This window comes from Sminthopsis crassicaudata, chromosome 2 (assembly GCF_048593235.1).
Source record: "Sminthopsis crassicaudata isolate SCR6 chromosome 2, ASM4859323v1, whole genome shotgun sequence".
NCBI lineage: Eukaryota > Metazoa > Chordata > Mammalia > Dasyuromorphia > Dasyuridae > Sminthopsis > Sminthopsis crassicaudata.
Window position 1 is genome coordinate 570,609,042 of NC_133618.1, and position 19,092 is coordinate 570,628,133.

The 19,092-nt window shown below is 39.1% G+C and overlaps 1 protein-coding gene across 4 annotated transcripts in view; it reads left to right on the forward strand.

The window, feature by feature from the left end:
* Positions 1-13,217: 13,217 nt before the first annotated feature.
* The window catches only part of CEMIP (cell migration inducing hyaluronidase 1), a 230,515-nt gene continuing 224,640 nt past the window's right edge, over positions 13,218-19,092 (forward strand). The window contains exons 1-5 of one of the 4 annotated variants that reach the window (XM_074295247.1): positions 13,218-13,527; positions 14,372-14,598; positions 15,245-15,775; positions 16,513-16,592; positions 18,062-18,223. The gene's annotated coding sequence lies outside the window, so the exon portion shown is untranslated. The remainder of the gene's footprint in view (positions 13,528-14,371; positions 14,599-15,244; positions 15,776-16,512; positions 16,593-18,061; positions 18,224-19,092) is intronic. The other 3 variants (XM_074295246.1, XM_074295249.1, XM_074295250.1) reach the window with 3 other exon arrangements.

A 19,092-nucleotide genomic window follows, 5' to 3' on the forward strand; every position in this document is an offset into this window, starting at 1 on the left:
GGACATTACAAGGAAGTGTTAAGTGTCTGAAGTCAGATTTGAACTCAGATCATTCTGACTTCAGGGCTGGTGCTCTATTCACTGTGCCACTTAGCTGCCCCACTAAATAAAATTTAAATAAATTTGGTTATCACACTGTTGTTCATTGTTCTTCAAATAACTGTTCTCTCTCCTTTAATCTAATTCTCACTACCAATATAGCTAACCATATCCCTTTCTTTTGTCCTTGTCATTCATTTTTTCTGAGCCTTTGTTTATTCAGAACTCTAGCATTATATATATATGTTGGTACATATATATGTCAATATGTGGGTGTTCTTTTGTGATGTTAAAAAAAAGTTTAAAAACTAGCATTACTGACACTATTTGTGTTGGTGTTCTTTTGTACATTTATTTAAAAAGGCACAAAATTTTGCATTACTGACACTTTGTACTTATGCTTTTTTTGTGCCTATACCTGGTGTTGTCAGTTAACTTTCTTTATATCCCTGTCTTATAAAGGTCTAAGTTGATCATGAACATTGAAGTCTTTAGGCAGCTCTCACCTTTCTCTTCACTGGAATTGTTTCTACATGAGTCCAGAATTTTGAGATGTTCCTGTTTCTTTTGGGATATATATGTGAAATAAGGATGAGGGTGGGGTAGTTCCCTTTTGGAATATTAGATCATTGAATAACATCACTTCTGTTTCTTCCTCAAATAATCCTCATTCATATTCTTTCTATCATATTTATTACCTTGGATTTCTAAATTTCTTCACCTCAGTACATATAGATGCTATTAGAATCTTACATTTGGAGTCAGGTAGACCTGAATTTGAATCTTGTCTCAGACAATAGTTAGGAGATCCTCAGCAAATCACTTAACTTCCTTGTGACTCAGTTTTCTCATCTATAATACAAGATCATACCATCTATTTCACAAAGTTGTTGAATGGATCAAATGAGTGAATAAAATGCTAAAATACCATATAAAATCCAGCTTATTATAATTATTAACACTAATACAAATATACAATACTAATGTACCTATTCTGCTTTTTAATCTATTCTATTCTTTTCAGATAAGTTCCTTCCATCCAAAGCATATTCCAGTAATGACTAAATCTCACCTTAAAGCTTAGATTTGTCCTCTTGTTTTAGAGTCATTGGTTCACCCTGGCTACTACCATAATATATGCATTTGAATAGAAATACAAGATAATGTGTTTTATTGCTGGCTGTGTTCTATATGTTCTAGGAAATCGTCTCCCATGAATCTCTAAAAAAGTCCTCTTTTTAAAAATTTTTTATACCAGTTTCCTGTATTGTAGCTACTACTCTCCTTGGCCCCAAATTTGGAATTTATTGTAGATAATTTTCTTCCTTCCCTTCAAAACCATTCAGTAACTCCCTGTTGACTATTAAATATAGTCCAAATTTTGATTTAGTACATACTCACTATTGACTGTGTACCTGGAATACCTTCTTCCATCCACTTAAAAACTGTTCTTCTCTCTGTAATTCAAGAAAAAGTTCAAATGCTATGTTCTCTATGATCCTTCTGACCCCTCCTGTAAAAAAAGAAACTTCCTTTATTGTTTGGTATTATTTACCTTTTTTATTCACTAATTCTATTTAGTATTATGGTTATTGTGTATAGGTCATACCCCACACTTTATCCAATGGATTATATGCTCCATAATAGTAGGCAGTCTTTCTTATTGGTATTTCCTCCCTCTTCTCTTCTGCCAATCTCTAAAACTTTATAAGGTACAAAGTAGATATCTAGATAAAGTACTTGTTGAATCAAATTAAATCAGATTGAAACCTTCTTTGGCTTTGACTAACTGCTGAATCTCTAAATTAAAACTATTCTACTTACAGGTGAATAGTAGTAATATAATCAGAATAGACTGGCAAATGTAATGTGCTAGCTCTTTGGGGGGGAAATGTATATCCTTATATACTTTTTAAGTTCAGTCCCCATTATCTCCATCACTTTCTTAAACAATAAACAAAAAATTAAACTAAGCCCTAATTTGTAGCTTTGTGGAGGTGTAAATTTGACATTTGGTTCAGCAGCCAGTTTGACCTGACTCCAGCATACCCCAGATGTATATAAGCCATAATCAGGTTTTGAGATCCAAGGGAGAGGACTTTATCTTGTGATGTCCTCTTTAAATTATTTGGATCTGTTATAACATGTTGTTTTGGATGTAGCCTGGTCTGGAATGTATTTGCATTTCATAACTGTGACCAGGGACTCAACCTATCCCCTATTTGCATGGCTTCACTCCAGTTCATGCAAATAGCTGTGAATCCCTTTTTATGGTACCAGATGCTTAAGCTCCTCAGAGATTTGGAGATATTGGCAGAAGCCCAGCAATCTAAAGTATTTGCCTTTCTAAAGAAATAAATACTTACTGTATTGGTTCAGATATAGACCACCCTGGATAGAAGCCACTGTCCAAAAATCCCTTTTAAAGGGGAAAAAATGCACACACACATGTACACCCTGAAAAGTACCTCTGATCACAAGCCATGTTCAAGTTTTATAAAAACCAAGTTTGATGACTGGGAGTGAGCAATGTGGCTTGTATTCATACTAAAATAGAAATATGAAGGAAATGTTGCCAAGGTCTGGTGTGAAGCAGAGTTGTAGGTGGCATTACAAATAAATCAGTCACTTTTTTGCTCTGTCTGTATTCTGATCCTAGGGACCGGACTTGATGATGACGATTGACCTTGTAAATGAAAACCATCTTATTTACTACATATGATCCAGCTTTTCTTTAGGAAGTAAAAGGCAGAGTCAGGATGACTTTGGTATATTTGAATTGGGATCAGAGAAAGAGGAAATTAAATAGGTTAGGAAGTAGGTCAGGTTTGTCCTATGTACCCTTCTATTCTCTGGTCAGCCATGCTTTGCTCTTCTCATGATCCGCTTTCTTTCTTGTGCCTTCCTTCTGTTGATTATTTCCAATTTATCCTGCTTATAATTCATTTGGACAATATTGTTTGCATATTGTTCCCTATCTCCCACCCAGATTGTGAGTTCCTTGAGTAAAGAGACTGTCTTTTTTTGTGTGTGTATTCATGATGTTGAACACAGACACATGGTGGTTGCTTAATAAATGTTTATTGACTAAGTAACTGGCCATTGGAAACTGTCTCCTAACATTAAATAGAGTCCCCTTATTAAGTATTCTGCTCCATGGGAGGTAGAGAAGGAAGTCACTTCTACTCTGAGTTCTCCAACCTTATACTAACCCAATTGTTTTGAAACATAAATATCAAGCTACGCCAGTAATCTTCAAGGTATTTTTGCATAAAACTGCATACACATTGAAAATAAAAGGAAACAAACTAGGTAATAGAATCCATAGAAAAATAAAAGTATGTTCTTTCTTCATTGGCATTGGGTGGATTATTAGCATCACACTAGACATTAATGATTTAAATTGGTAGTTAAGGTGCAGCTCTCTAATTGAATATTGTTGGACAACTGTGCTTACTAGTGAAAGAAAGTACAGAAGACCCAGAGGTTCCCCAAAAGTACATTGCTCCCTCTATCCCAAGCCCTCCAATCTTATCCCTTCCACTGATTCAACAATAAAAAAGTCCCAGACTACCAAGTGAGGATGTAAAATCTTCATTGCTGTTTTGGAAGTGCTAGAGCATAATGATACTAGGAAATCCATAGCTTGTGACTTTGTACTTCTGCTATTCTATAAGTCAAAGGCGTTAAACTCACCAGCAGCCTGAGCACAGCTGGAACTTGATTAAGGTATAATTGGGAAATGCTTGACAAAAATAAATAAAAATACAATATAACATTTGTTGTTGGGCTGTTTTTTTCAGTTTGTGTCCAATTTTTTTGTGACCCTATTTGAGATGTTCTTGGCAAAGATATTGGAATGGTTTCCCATGTCACTATCCAGCTCATTTTGCAGATGAGGAGACTGAGGCTTGTCCAGGCTTATATAGCTAGTAAGTATTTATGGCTAGATTTGAACTTAGGAAAATCATTCTTCCTGACTCTAGGCACCTGACTCTAGGTCTGGTGCTCTATCCACTATGCCACCTAGTTGCCCACAATACAACATAAGTTTTTTAAAACAATATGTGGTCAATAAGGATATTTTCTATTTGAGTTTGGCATCATTGCTATAAGTAACTGAGTTAGGAGATTTGGGGCTGTGTATTTCTAGTAGTTTCTATCAGGTTATGCAAAGCTTTAAATGAAAAACAAAAGAATATCTCACTAATGACAGAATTTCCCGTACCATGACAGGTTGTGGGAGAGATAATATTCGGGGGAGGGGGAGGCTTTTGTCTTAAATCGGCTTTAAAAAACTAGCCCTTTAATGTTTATAAAATAGTTTTCTATCTGAGATAGTCATTCGACTCTCACAAGGATTATCCCAAGGGTGAAGAGCTGATCATTTATCTCTGTCCTGGAAAGATTAACCCATTATGAGCAAGTACTTTCTGGGGATCAGGTGACTGCTGGCTTTGGGCTTTGTAGTGATGGTGGGGTTGGATCCAATGCTAAAATGGAGGAGGATAAAATGGGGAGGAAAGGGAGAAGACTATTCTGGGATTCGGGAATTCTGGTTTCTAGTCTCCTTTCCGCCATTGATATGACCTTAGACATATTAATTTCTACCTCAGAGTTATATTTTTTTTCATCTGGCACTTTTAATGCTAATTCTTTTCTAGCATTGTTATTGACCATTCTTCTGAGATTGGTGCCATACTGTGGCTTAGGCTAAAAGAGGCTGCTTCATATGCCTTGAGACAAAGTTATTGTTATTCAGTCATGTCTCACTCTCTATGACCCCATTTGAGATTTTCTTGGCAAAGACACTAGACTGGTTTACCATTTTCTTCTCCATCTCATTTTACAAATGAAGAAACTGAGGTAAACTGGGTTAAGTGACTTGCCCAGGGTCACACAACTAGTAAATGTCTAAAGCCAGATTTGAACTCATGAAGACGAGTCTTCCGGACTCCAAGTCCACTAAGCACCATTAGATTGCCCTCAAGCAAAGATACTCTTTTGGTATTCCTGGGCAATCAGCTGCTGGAGAGTTCCAGTGCTTGTTTCCATGCAGCACATTACAGTACAAATGATTTTCTTCTTGCTTTTCTTTTTCTCCAGACACATGGTTCAGTGCAGGTGTGCAGGCGATGGATTCAAAAGAGCTAGGTTCTAATCCTGCCTCTAGTGCGTATTGCCTCTGGGATTGTAGCCAGTAATTTAACCTCTTAGGGACTCAAGTCACTTCATTTGTAAAACAAAAGGGTTAGACTACGAGGTAGTTATGGAGTTCCCTTCGAGCTGTAGATTCTGTGAGGTCCAAAGCTTTTCTTCTCGTTGAACATCTCTAAGTCTAGAGAAGGGGAAAATCAACAGGCATTTATTAAGTACCTCTTACGTGCTGTGCACAGAGCTATGCACTTTGCAAATATTGTCTCATTTGAACAAAAGAGAAACAAAATAGTGCCAGTCCTAAAATGCGAAATAGGTTAAAAGCAAGAACTGTTGGAGAATTTCCTCTTTTGGGTTGGGAATTATGTGCTGTGTCCAAGGGCGACCCCTGTTGTTGGAATTTTTAGTTAACAGTCTATTCTAATGCAGCCTTCAGGGCTGCATAATATGAACCAAAAAGGACAGGAATATAGAGTTGCTGGGAGATTTGAGAGGAAAGTAAGGGGATGAAGATGGACTCAGATAATCTCAATACAGAAGCTGATCCAGATGTGAATGCATTATTTTAGAGTCCCCTGGGGTGGTGCGCACAGAGATGATACCCAGTGGATTGTTTCTAATTGGCATCTGCCTGAAGCATCTTTTCCAACTAAGCAAGCGCTGGCAACACTCGGTCTGCTTCCCATCATTGCTCAGTAGGGAGGAAACGTGCTCTGCCTGCGGGGCAAGGAGAGGCAGGAGGTCTCTTAGCGATTTGGCCAACAGTCAGTGAATCAGCCCCCCAGCAGAGAAGAAGCACCGGGGAAGCTGGATTTGAATGCAAGCAGACTCATGCCTGTTGAGATATGCCAGGATTTGGTCATGTCCAGCAGTGCATTAGGAAAGAGTGGGATCATGCAGACTTTGGAAACCTGCCAAGAGGCTAAAAATAACACAACTGATCTCTCAGTGGAACTGTGGATAGGGAGGTGGAATATTAAGGTGGAAGGATGTACATGGTGGAGGCAATCACTCTGGGGAACCGCCATCAGAGGGCATTGAGAGACCTGGAGCAAAGAGCCAGATATAAACTCGTTGGTGGTTGTTGTTAAAGATTCGAGGGCCAGGATAAACAACGTATTTGACTTTTTAAAAAATCAATCATTTCATACTTGTTAAAAGTCTGTTCTATATGAAACATGGTATTAGCTCCTGAGGTATAATACAAAATTAAAATAAAGCATGCTCCTTGCCCTCTAAAGAGCTCATACCTTCGCACTTTCTAGCCTAGTAAATTTTTACCCTATATGAACTCTTTATAACCTGTGTAACTTAACCCAGATAAGCCTCAATTTTCTTATTTGTAAAATGGGAGTAATAATTCTTATTATTTAGTCATATCCAACATACTATTCTTAGGATTTTTTTGGCAAAGATACTGGAGTGATTTGCCATGTCCTTCTCCAATGAATTGAGGCAAGCAGGTTAAGTGATTTCCCCAGGGTTATACTGCTAGGAAGTGTTTGAGGCCTGATTTGAACTGATATCTTCCTGACTCCGGGCCCAGCATTAAGCCACTGAGCCATCTAGCCACCTTTCTTGTACCACCTTTCAAAGATGTGGTGAGTAAAGCTCTATGTAAATAAACAGGGGTTGTTACTGTTCCTGAAAGAACAGCATAAGCTGAGTTTGTTTTGGACCTTATTCCTGTGGTATAATGAACAAAAATGCTAGGTTCAGAACCAGAGAATCTCAGTTTAAATACCATTGCTTCAATTACTACATATTTAATTGTCACCTAGTTTTAATTACAGATTGGGCATTGTTTCAGTCAGAGACCTATTGAAGATCTTAGTTTTAAAAGGCCAAGAATTCTTATTTTCATCCTTTTATCCTGATCTGTATCTGGTCACCGGATCCAGATGTCTTTGGAAGAGAAAGTAAGTCTGACCTTGCATAGCCCTCCCTCGTTTAAATCCAACTCACTTGCATGCCATAGCATCACCTTCCTGATGTCATGGTACTTGAGAATGAAGGACAGATAATAATTTGGTTGTCACTTAATGTCTCTGGGAGTTTATAGCTCCAAAATCTATTAAAAATGTGTGTGTGTGTGTGTGTGTGTGTATGTGTGTGTGTGTGTGTGTGTGTGTGTGTGTGTGTAGATGGAGGTGGTGAAGGTAGACTAGATGACCAATGAGATCCCTTGCAAATCTCTGATCTTTTTCCAAACTTTTCACTTTTATTGTAAAACTGATCCTTGGAAGACTTATATTAGAGAAATAAAAAGGTAGCATGACTTGGGAGAAGAGCTGGTTTCAGAGCCAGGAAAACCTGGGTTCAAATTCCTACATCTAACATATACTCACTATCTAACTCTAGAGAAGATATTTATCAGACATAGAGAGAGATAGAAACAGATAGAGACACAACAAAGAGACAGAGACTCAAAGAAAAACAGAGATAGAGACAGAAAAATAGAGACAGTGAGACAGGTTCAGTGAGAGGCAAAGAAAGAATGATAGAGAGACAAAGATGCAGAGTAGTGCTATAGCAGAGGGAGATTGAGTAATAGTAGTGTATATATATATGCATAGATACATAAATTATATATAATATATATATTCATATACACGCATATGTATATAAATTGATCAATATTTCTGAATAATGGTTAGTTTAATTTAACCACTTTACTTCATAAAGTGGTCCTGTAAGTTCATTTGTCAGATCAGCACAGATGAAAACCCATCACATCTTATATATATATATATATATATATATATATATATATATATATATATATATATATATATATATATATATATATATATATATATATATATATATATATATATATATATATATATATATGTTTCCATACTTTTCTATTAATCCTCCATAGCAAGTTCACCCAATTAGCTACAGTGGGCTTTCCATCTCTTGTCTCTTAGTACATAAGTAGACTTTCTTTTTTTCTTGATCATAATTAAGTGCTTTACTATAGATTAGAATAGATCTAGTTTGTAATCTGATTGTTATGCGTCACTATTGAAAGGGAAGGAAGGAGGGATGTAATAAGACTGGAGAAACTCTTTCCACCAACACATATTTCAGGCAGTTCCTAGGGAGTTACCTCAAGCCACAGAGATTGTATTTAAGGTTTAGCAGTTAGAAAATTGTAGATATGTGATTTAAATCCAGTTCTTCCTGACTTAAAGCCCAGAACTACACCCAGTACTCCAGTGGTATCAACTATAAATTGAAACAGGGTCTACTTATCTGTACATAAGGATCCCTGGGGGAGTATTGCAGGCTGCATGCAGTCTTGCAACCTGAGTTTGATGCCTTTGCATTTGACATATTGATTATATTGGCTATTATTTGATAAAATTAACCTGAAAACTGCCAAATATTAAATTCACTTTGTGTTCTATTGGCATCAATTTTTTTAATGCTAATAAACTAATGATTCCAGGAATTTGGGAAATGCTTTAATTGTGTTCTAAATATTGAAGTACATCCTAATGAACCAAGAAGTTTCCTTAAGGGAGATTAAAATTTAATGGAGATGAGAGGACGCCATATAAAGGCAACCAAAATCTTTATAATTATATCTAACAAAGTATATGAAGGGAAAAGCCTGGGTCAAAGAGCCAGTTTGGAGAATGGGGTATTCAGAGATGGTTTCTTGCAGTAAGTGTTCATCAGTATTTAATGATCCTGGAAGGGAATCTTTCCAGGAATTAATGGTCCCAAAGTGGATTTATTATAGGAGGCAAGCCAGTTCTGGTATCATGTGGATTGTCATGGTTTTAAGTTTTAAGTTATATTAAGAAATATATAATTTCCTAGTTTTATATAACTGTTTTTCAATCTATATATTAGTTCGATCAATAAATATTTATTGCAGGGGTTCTCAAACTACAGCCTGCGGGCCAGATGCAGCCGCTGAGGACATTTATGCTCCCGCCGGGTTATGGCAAATGGGCTGAGGGGCGGAGACAGAGTGTGAGGTTTTGTTTTTACTATAGTCCGGCCCTCCAACAGTCTGAGGGACAGTGAACTGGCCCCCTATTTAAAAAGTTTGAGGACCACTATTGGGTGAAAGTGTTGCAATGTATGTTTGGAGGATCATAAGAACAGTTTTAGAGGCATAGATAAAAACTACATTTATGTAATATCATTTTAGATTTACAAATGTTTTTCTCACAATAGTACTCTGAGGTAGGTGGTGAAATATTATTCCCATTTTACAGATGATGAAGCCAAATTCAAAGAAATTAAGTGATGTTTTCCTTTCACATAGCTAGTAAAGTTAGAGTAGTGTCTAATCCACATCTCCTGTTGCTTCCAGTTCCACTATTCTGAGTAACTATGGCATGGATTATAGAGACATAAAGATAGTTTAAGTCATATCTTAATGGTCAAGTTAAGGATTTTGAACTCTACAATGTTAATGGTTTTATCTAGATCAATGATTTCGTCAGTATAATGAACTGGTGTAGAAACTTCTTTGATCTATGCAATCCAATAATTCTTCTCTAACTGTTGCACTTAGAAGTTGAGACTTCTCAAGAGTCACACAGCCAATTTTTGTTAGAGACAGGATTTGAGCCCAGGTTTTCATGACTTTGGAGACTGGCCCTATATGCATGCCCCCTTTCAATAATCAATTAATAAACATTTATTAAGTATCTGCTATGTGCTGAGTACTGTGCCACATACTGGAGCTATAAAGAAGCAAATTATTCCTACTGTCAAAGGCCATTTGAAATATATATTATTTAGATGTCCACATGATACATATACACAAACGCACACACACACACACACACACACACACACACACATATATATATATATATATATATATATATATATATATATACTTTATGTATATAAATTGAAGAATAAACATAAAGAAAACAAATACAATTGTAGTTAAATACTATGTTTGTGGCTTATTCATGTCCGACACTTCATGACCTCATTTGGGATTATCTTGGCAAAGATCTGGAGTGGTTTGCCCTCCAGCTCATTTTACAGGTGAGAAAATTGAGGCAAAACAGGATTAAGTGGCTTTCCCAGAGTTATATAGCTAGTAAGTGTCTGAGGCCAGATTTGATCTCAGGAAGAGTAGTCTTCCTGACTGCAGGCCAAGGCTCTAGCCACTGTCCTCTTCTACATTTAGTAGCTTTAAATGCTATTACTTATTAACAACAGTACTAGTTCACATTTACATGTCATTTCTCATATATTATTTCCTTTGAAAATCTTTTTTGGTCAACCCTATCTAATAAGAACTGAAAATATTACTATCCTCTTCTTTAGAGGGGAATCCTTTAAAGTCTGAGGCTAGTAGTGTTTTAGAAAAATTGATTGAGTTGTTATTATGTAGGATAATGAAACAATATTTGTAAAGCATTTAGTAAAATGCTTGATACATGGTGGATACTATTTAAGTGCTTATTCCCTAACTTCCCCCATCAGAACAGGGAGAAACTGAAATCAATAGGATTTGGTGGTTGATTGAATGTGAATAATAGGAGAAAGAGAAAAGTCAAAGAGGATTCCTAGATTTTGAGCCTGATAATTAGGATAGTGATGGTATCATTGACTGAAATAAGGGTATTATTTGTAATTTGTCAGACTTTGGTACATTTTCACTTAGGTTGTTGAATTACAAAATTTCTTTGAGGTAAACAGCCTTGGAATTTGCAGTAACATTCTTACTTTCTGAATATTTCTGTGTGTTGTGAAAGCATTTTCCTGTGGGCATAATGTCCCAGCTACTGTCATATCCAGATTCTTTTTCTCCCTACTGTTTCATTTTAAAGGTATAGCTCTCTGCAAAGGTTTTTGATGAAATTCCTATCTTATAGTACTTAAAACCACCCACTTTTGATGAGGAAAAAATAAATAAAACAAACCTTTTCATTTTATTATTATTTTTTTTTTACAACAGAGAAGCAATGTGCTCCAGGGAAAAGTGCCCAGAGTGGGGAGTCAGAAAGTTTTAGTTAGCAACTAGTTACATGAATTTGGGTAAAATGACAATCAGTTTGGGCCTCGTTTTCCATGTGTGTGTGTGTGTGTGAGAGAGAGAGAGAGAGAGAGAGAGAGAGAGAGAGAGAGAGAGAGAGAGAGAGAGAGAGAGAGAGAGAGAGAGAGAGAGGAGACACATGGAGACAGAGAGACAGCCAGAGACAGAGAGAGGCAGAAGGAGAGGGAGAGAGAGACAGATAGACAAAGAGAGAGAGGGAAGGAGACAGACAAAAAGAGAGAGACACAGAAAGAGACACACACAGAGACAGACAGACAGCGAGATAGACAGATACAGACACAGGGACAGAGACAGAGACACACACAGAGAGAAACAGGCAGAGAGTGAGAATAAGAATGAGAGGTTTAGGCCATCTTTAGGATGCCTTCCAGTACTTAGATACTATGTTTCAAAAGAAAACTGCTCTTGATAGTAAAGGTCTAAATTTGAAACTTCAAAATTACAAGGCAACTCTCCCCCAGAAAACATTTTTCTCCTGTTCCCAGGACTGTTGAGTTGGGGAATGGGGGGAGTGGAAAGGGAGGGGAAACAAGGCAAGGAAACAAGGATCAAAGAAAAGGTCCAGAGTAGTTGGTTCTCCCATTTATTTTGCCTCAAAGGATAAAGGGAGCAGGAGGAGGGTGCTGCCCTGGTGCTGGATTCCTTCCAGCTGAGTCTTTCTCTTTCATCTCCCAGAAGTTCAGAAAAATAAGCAGACAATGCTGCCAAAGGCTGAGGAGGAAGCCCCTCCCTGGCCGAGAGAGGCAGAGAATCATAACCTCCGAAGAAAGGTCCTCTGCCGGCCCCGGCCCGGGCCCCGAGTTTTGCTCACCCTTATGGGGAAGAAGGCGTAATAAACTGATCAGCTCCTCTTTGAAAAAGCACCAGAAACTTCAAGAACACCTGCAGCTTCTATTTTTTGCCTGGTCCCACACCTACTTAGCTGGCTCTGCTTGGCACAGGCACCATTCTCCGCCAGTGAGTGGGGTAGCATCTTGTGCCTGAATTAGCAGGTAGTATCCCAGTACCAGGGAGCTAATCGAGATAGACTTTAGTGCTTATTTTCTTTGCAATAAAAGGCAAGCAATTGACTTCTCTGAGCCTCAGTTTTTGCGTCCGTAAAATGGAGGAGGGCAGGGTTTGAGAGGTGCTGATAGGTTCTTCCCTAATCTAAGAAGATCTAATCTTGTGACAATTTCATTCCGTGGATTACACTTTCCTTAATCAAATTGATAAACTTCCCACTCTGGGGAAGCCCCGGGACTGGGCCTGAACCTTGGAAAATAGTTCGGTTCCATCTCAAGCTCACAAAGCTGAGGAGCTCAGGAAACCATAAATAAGATATATGCAAGCACTCCATACTCTGAGGGTGAGCCAAATTTGCCCAGCCACTTGTCTTGCTTCGGGGGTTCTAGGTTCCAGTCCCAGCTCTGGTGACCTTGGGCAATCAATCTTTAGACCTTCAGTTTCTTAAAATGCAAACAGAGGGAGTTGAATTGAAGTCCGTCCCGCTCTAAATCCTGTCATTTGAGAGTTGTATCCCTACTCGCTGCGGGGCACTTAGTGATCCTCAGTGGCCGTTCTAGCCCGGGGCATTCTCCTCGGCAGCAGCTTTGCTGCACACACCCTTTCCTGCCCTTAGTCCTGGTTCCTAGAGCTGTGGTACCGAGACTATGGGTAGCTGGTGAGGGGACGAGTCTCGCAGAAGTTTAATCCCTGCGCCTCCCCGAGCTGCCGCCAGAGCTCGCCCGGGTCCCAACCCTGGCCCTCCCCCTCCTCAGGGCATGAAGGATGACGAGTGGGCGGGGACGGAGGCGGAGAAGGACGGGAGGATGGAGGGGGAGATAGGAGGAGCCTCTGGATACCAGGCTAAGGGCAGCCGGCGGGAGGGATGGCGTCACGGGAGAAAAGGAGGAGCTAGTCCCGATGGGGCAAGCGGCACCGTATCTCCAAGAACTGGGAATAGGGAACGAGAGAAAGTATAAATAGGTGAGCCCCAGAGGCAGAGGGACAGGCCGGTGGTGCTGGAGTGGAGAAGGGCACTTTCGTGCTCAGAGCAGACCAAGCGCAGGGCACAGCCGAGAGGAAGGAGAAGAAAAGATAGGACAAAACAGCAGAGAGGTAGTGTGTGCGCTCGCCGGTCCGGTCCGGTGTGGAGCTGTGGAGCTGGAGCGCAGAGCTTAGCGCCGCTGCCACCAAGTCGGCTCCTTCTGCCCAGCTCTCTCGCAGCCCATCCTAGGGTAGGGAGAGCTTCGTAACCCCGTTTGTCTCGGAACCAAGTTGGTGACTTGGCCGCGGCCAAGGAGGTGAGACCCCGAGTCCCTGGGAAATGTACCGGCAGGCTGAAAAGCTTGGGACTTGGGGTTGGGGAGCGAGGTAAAGGGTTTATAGAAGATGTTTGGTTTGACGGTAGAACTTTGGTGAGTAAGTGAGGCTTAAAGTTTTCTCTAGAAAGTTAGCGAGAGAGGGGAGTGAGGATACGGGTTACAGGTGTCTCCCTCCCCAGGGCTACTGAGGAGTGCACATCCTGCTCGTTTGGGTTTTAGACAGACGGATGGATGGATGGGTGAGTAAGTGCTCCAGTGTGTGTGTGTGTGTGTGTGTGTGTGTGTGTGTGTGTGTGTGTGTGTGTGTGTGTGTGAGAGAGAGAGAGAGAGAGAGAGAGAGAGAGAGAGAGAGAGAGAGAGAGAGAGAGAGAGAGAGAGAGAGAAACAGAGAGAGACACAGAGAGAGAAACAGAGAAACAGAGAGAGACAGGCAGAGAGAGAGAGACAGAGATGGAAGAGAATTCTAGGCTCTGATTTCTTTCCCCCTGACCTTGTCTAGACTGTGTGTCTCCCTTCTGTCTTTTCTTCCATCTGCTTTTCAATCAAGACAGTACGCTGTCCTCAGATATTGTCTTTTGCCTGTTTGGGTCGCGTAAGTTGTGTAAAACTTCTATACTTGAGGCAGGTGCTGCCCCGATGCTGCAAGGGGCAGGAAAGAATGAGAGGAGACTCCGGTGGTGGTGGTGGTGGTGATGGGGACGCCTTCTTGACGGGATTTGTATATGCAGATTTGGCAGTGTGTATATATTGTGTATAAGTGCGCATGCCTGTGAGCGGGCTCCTGGAGGGGTCTTCTCTGGAATGCTTACTCCCACAAATGCAGAAATGGTCACCCAGATGACCAGGAGCATCTTGCAGAATCTGTTTGGATTTCCCAAAGATGATTTTCCCCCCCACCTTCGAAAGCAGAGTCAGTGTGTGTGCTCTGTAAAATTTGTCCAGATTAGCTTTTGCCATGAGGACAGGGGACATCCTTACTTCAACCGTTTTCTACTTCACCTTGACGCTTCGGAGTTTTGCAGATACATTTAGCCATTCGGGAAACAACAGGTGTGTATTTCTGCTTTCCCTCTCCAGTTCCTCCTCTCTTTCTCTGTCTGGTACCTAATCCCATCCCTTATTCATTTACTCTCCTCTCCCCTGCTCCCATTTTCCTCTCAGTTCCTCCAACACTCAGGCTACTAGGTTATCTTGCACATTGATGCCTAGGCAACACCTGACTGCCTGGCACTGGAATTGGAACAATTTTCCGTTTATAATTAGCCAGTGGAATGGCACTGGGCCTTGAAACTTGGCCTTCTGCTGGTTCTCTGATCATAAACCAGGGAAGTGAGAATCTTTATTTTTTTTGACTAGTCTTTGGATGTTTATCCTTGCATCCCTCCCCAGGTAGAATTGTCAGATTTGACCCAAAGACCAGGCAGAATAACTTTTGAGATCAAATGGGAGTTAGCTTGTAGCTTGTAGTGGGTAACTTGAACTTTTTTCTTGGGTTTAGCACAAGGGTGGATAGAGACAGAAAAATTCCTGTTTAGGAAATTTATCCTGCTTCCTTTGAGGAAATCAGTCTGCCTTTGACCACAATTTGATAAAATTCTGGGTGGGTATTGGGATAAAATAGAGATTTCTCTGTCTTTTCATATTGTCTTGTAAGTAGAAGAAGGAACAGTGGTGACCTGTTGTGTTGGGATTATAGGTTGAGAAAGAAATTCCAGAGCCTGGATCCATCTCCTCAGTCTCATAGGGTTCATGGTGTTTACAGACCTTCCTTACCGGAGAGATTCCCGCTACTCTTTGACTGCTGGGACCGGAGTTGTTGCTCTGGCTCCAAGGCCACATTCTTTCTGTGCTCTGAATCCTCTGAGGTTTACAGCGAGCTGGACTTCTGGAGAAAGTTTGTGGGCGTAGACCGCAGCTCAAACTCCACATCCTCCCACTCTCCGGAAAGGTGCTGGACAGAAATTCCCCTACCCCTTTTTGCTTTCCCCCCAGCCCTATGGGAGATCCAAGGGGCTTCAAGCTGTCACATTTGAGCACTTTGGCTCGGAAAATATGCACCTGTTGGCCCTGGAAGATCAAGATTTAGAACCTTTTCCTAGCATATCAGATCTGAGGCAGGGTGAGAGCTGCTGCTGTCTGAAACTTCACAGACCAAAATCTGCTTCAGAGACTTGGATCCAGCTGCGAAACTACTGTTCAGCCTACATCCCTTGCATTTGGGCTACAGGTGAGACCTCCCCCCCACTTCTTTATTCTGTAGACTCTTTCTAGGCTTCCAAAAGGGAAGGAAAATAGAGGGAAGGAAAATATGAGAGGACATTCTTGTATTCTGCTTTCCTTTCCACTCTCTCCCAGCTTTGTGTACCCCCTGCACTAGAATAATGCCTCTCTCTCATTCACAAAGACTCATTTTACATAACTTTCATCCCTCTCCCTTCCATTTCATATTCTAAAGAACTCTAGAGTCTGGGGTTCCAATAAGTCCCTAAAGATATCATAGACCCCACCTCACCCCCGGGGCACTGAAGCTTCATAGGAGGGCGGGGTCTATTGCCTTTCCACCATGGACAGCTCCCAGCAGCTTCCCGAGCCTGTGGCCAAAATATCCCTGGGTCTCAAGGAGAGCCTTATTGCTTTCACCTGTTTCGGTGTTTTAACTGTGTGTGTGTGTGCTTGTGTGGGTTTTGGGGTTGGGATGAGGAGTATAAATGTGACTGAGACCGCTAAAGGCAACAGACTCTTGGATGTCCCGGGACAGAGGCAGCATAAATTCTTAAAGAAGTTTGGAACATTTGTTTTGTGGAGGAAACTTCAGTAAAATATGATCAAATTCAAGGTCTGTTTGCATCAACTTGTTTTAAAGCTCTGAAGAAAAGTTTTTAAAATAGAACAATATGCTTTCCCAACCTGTCAATATCCTAGAACGTTTTTTTTTTTTTTTTTTTGTTTTTTGTTTTTTTTTAGGTTCTACTACAAATTCTAGGTAGCAATCAGTATTACTTGCTGAAGAGGAAAGGAAAAGTGTCAGAGGAATGAAATAATAGGTTAGTCAAGAGTGGAAATGGAATTTTAAAAATTTACAAGAGATTAGTATAGAAACACTTCTTTCAAAAATAAGAAAAAGATTTAGTTTTCTCTATCTTTTATGTATTTGCCTTCATTTCTTTCCTTATTTAATACCAAAGTATTAAGAATTTTTAAAGCCATCAATGTTTATGCTTACCAACTGAGACTTAAAAAAATTATAGAGGATGAATATTAAATGTATATGTCTGCAGAAAAAATATACTTAAAATAATTTGGAACAAATAAAATATTGTTTAAAATGTAGGAGGGTTGTGTTCCCTTCTGCAGCACATATATTAAAATGTAGGAGGGTAAGGACTCTATTTTGTTTAATTTTTCTATTTCTCTCAGTGCTTAGCACAATGCATTGCAAATAGTATAAGCTTGATAAATATTTGTTTAATGACAACTTAATTTACATGTTCAAATATACTATTAGGGAGTAGCACAGATTTTTCAAGCAACCAATCTAATAAACCTTCTAAAGTCATGCTTAACTTTAGTAGATAGCCTCAAAATGGGATGGTCACTATCAGTTCTAATCATTCTATATACTATGCAATGAATTAAAAACCTTAACCTTACTTCTTTGCCCTGAATATGAAAGAAATCAAACTCTCTTTTAAATGTAAAGAACTTTTCTCTTTCCTCCTCCAAATATGTGTACACATGTATATACATATATATGTATACATATATGTAAATGAACTATTAATAAGTGAAATTTTGTTCTATAAATCATTTTAAATATCTGTATTTATGTGAAGGAAGCACATAGGTTAAATAAAAAAGCAAACAACAACTGTAATCCTCCAAATTTATATTTAGATGTAGTATGATATCATGAGAGAGAACTACCCTTCAAGTGAGAAAGAAATTCGTTTAAAACCTATCTCTGACACATATCAGCCATATGGGGAAAGGCGAGTTTCTTTAGCTCTTAGTAGCCCAGACAACTCACTTAAGATGTATAGTTAGAGATCAATTGTTGACCTGCATCAGGGAAAGGATTTCTTTTATGAAAAATTCCCTACATGGATGAAGTCATTTATCTGGATCAGCAAAATAACCCCCAAACTCATGGTCATTGGCCGGTGTTTATTAATTAATTACATATAGTGCCAAAGAACTTAAGAACTATGGCCTGGAAATGGGGAGTGAATTACCCCACATCAATTGAAGGGAAATTGGACAAGTTATTGGCAGTGCTGAGACTAGAATATATATCTCTTTGATCCTGTCTCTTTTCTCCCCCAGTACATCACACTGCCTCCTAGTGGATGGAATAATATGCATATGTGAATGCATAAACAATTCAAACAACCTGTTTTGTTTTGTTTTTGTTTGTTTGTAACCTCTTGATTCTAATTTTAAATTAATTGAGCATTCATTCTGAATCTTGGAGAATTATATCTCTACTAACATAATAATTATATTTGACTGACAGATCACTTTATCTTCGTATTGGAAAAATTACTGCTGGAATTAGCATGTAAGCAGATGTACTTTTTACCAGAAATATGTGTTCAGGAATAAATGGAAGAATTTTGTCATGGACAAAACCAGTGCCAGGTTTTCTGCACATGAAACATTTGGACAACAGATTAAAGTAAGTATTTTATTATTCACATAGCTTAATGTACTCATGGAGGGAAAAAAAAAAAAACAAACCAAACTCATTTTCTTTCTCAGAAGAATTTTGTGACTTTTGCTGGACCTAATTCTCTTTTTTGTAGGTGGAGTGTTGTTTTTTTTCTCTCTTCTACTCCCATAGAAATTTCTGCCTGTCTTATGTACTGATGTTCATTCCTATCACAATTTGTGTATATGTCTTCTTTCCCTTACTAAGCTGTAAGCTTTTTGGGAAGAGATATATTCTTATTTATCTTTGCAGTACCCTTTCCCCATCACTCAAGATAGTGCTTTTCATAGAACAGGAACTTCCTAAAAGCTGATTGAAAGTTGAGTATCCAGGCGGTAATAGAGATAGAGGTTTTCCTCTTCTCTCTTCTCTGTTCTCTATTCTCCCTTCTTTAAAGACTTTTAGTCATTAGTCTAGTTTAGTACCTGGGCAGGCAAGAAATCATTTAACTCCTGGAATGGTGTATTATTGCAGAAAGTAGCTCTCAAAATGTGTAACACCCATGCTTTATTTGTTTATGCCAATGGTTAAAACCTGATTTTTAAGCTTTTAATACTTCAAAAATTGCTGCATCTCATTTGTGAATATAAAGTACTGTGAATAGAATATTTTACAATGCATGGTAAAAAGTTTGTGAAACCAATGTACAAATTGATATCTTTATCACAAAGTTTTTTTATATCAATGTTTCTCATTTTATTATTTTCATTTTCCTACTTTCTCCTATTTACTTTAATAAATTCTAAGGAACCCTAATATAATTCATCTAGCAGGTAGGAAATTGGAAAAAAAACAACAACAGCATGATTCTGGACATTTGAGGATGTTACCTAGTG